Genomic DNA, 1716 nt, shown 5'->3' on the forward strand with positions numbered 1-1716 from the left:
TGCATCGATTGCGTAGCGTCTTTGCATCGGTAAAAAACCGATTCATTCATATAAAATCCCCTCATCTTGTCAACGCTCAGCAGAGACGATCTTTGATATTTGCTTCGCCAGGCCTCAACCCCTGGTGCGGACATTTTGAGACTTTCACCCAAACGACACGTCGGAAGATTTGACTTCGGAAGCTCATTTAGCGGTCTGTCCGGCTGTGGAGGAGTAGAGAATGGGTCGAAGGTAAACAAAACAGAAACCAACAACCGGTAAATTCAATTCAAGGAGAAGGTAAAGACGCAAAGACGCGACCCGATTTTCGATTAGATTATTTACCGGATTACGGTTCGTTTATGTTACCGCCGAAGTGGTGTGAAAAGTCTCAAAATTTGTTCCCACACCAAACGGTTAAGGTGGGGTCGGGTTAGTTCTTTAACCTTTGAAAAAAAAGGAGAGGGTCCTTTTCATGGACGGAGAGATACGTTGCCTGAACTTCCCCCCCCCCCCTTCAAGGTACTTGATTCAAGAGAAAAACCACACTGATCCCTACAGTAGAGTAGTGACTCCGGCTACGCAACCGCGTAGAGCTATGCGAACCGGTGCTATGCTATGTAATTTTGCTATGAAACTTTGTGGTCCGCTACGCTATTGCTATGCTAAGTGAGGGACAACGCTATTGTCAAGCTATGCTAAACTTTAAGTTTAATACCGCTTAAGCCCCGCTAAGTTGTTTGCTACGTTTTTATTACTATGAAATTGTTATACCATTGCTGTCTCCTAAACAAAATAAGGAATATTACGTCGTTTAGTATGTAATTGTTTTTTCACGAAAATGTATAACATGACGTGTAGGGTAGTACGGCAAATAAAAAAAATGGAAATTTCGAAGAGGTCTCATTGTTACAAAACATATTGGGAGTCTCAATTTTGTTACATTTCCTACGTAACGAGTACCTAATTGTTAACGTTTATTGTCGATGGTATCTCGTACAGGTATGTCGACCGTCGGACTATACGGAATTGTGAGTCTCCGATTGAGTGGTCACTCGTCTTTCCGTATCACCAAAGATAGGACTTGTTTATTTTTTTTTATGGAAAGTGTATTGTCCATAATAGTATTGACGAATGTCATTCCTTCTGAAATTTAATAATAACCGGCAGTGTCCGACGACATTCGATTTGTGGAGAGAGACTGTCTTGTGAGTGACTCACTAAATTGAGTATACAGAGTGAAAGTTCCAAAGGGAAAAGTCAGGCGTCTGGTGGTGCAGCCGGAGAAATACACGTAGCGATTCAAGGAGCATGATGAACACATGAAATTTCGCCGAGCCGTAGCAATGTAAAACGCTCACTAAAAATTCCAACGCAGACATCATTATCACGGTCGCGGTGTATATGGTTATCCTGCTAATGACTACCCCACGCCGACGCCTCACTATAGACACCCATATACCGTTCAGGCGTAGATCCTGCCTGATACATAGTACCGACATCTTTGGACATTCATTATTTCTATGGAGGTATGTTTCAGATGCCTATGGAATATGAGGAGAGGTACTGGGACGCCAGTGATATATCGTATTTACTGATAATGTCTGTTGTTGGCAGAAAGAAACTTGTTAGGCTGTCACAACGGTTTTGCAAACTAAACATCCATAAAAAGCCAACGCGACACAAAGAGAAAGAAAAGGAGTTGAAGGCCACACACAACTATTGACTCTGAGAGGA

The sequence above is a fragment of the Notothenia coriiceps genome, unplaced genomic scaffold (assembly GCF_000735185.1).
Source record: "Notothenia coriiceps isolate Sejong01 unplaced genomic scaffold, NC01 NC01_scaffold00000339, whole genome shotgun sequence".
Lineage (NCBI taxonomy): Eukaryota > Metazoa > Chordata > Actinopteri > Perciformes > Nototheniidae > Notothenia > Notothenia coriiceps.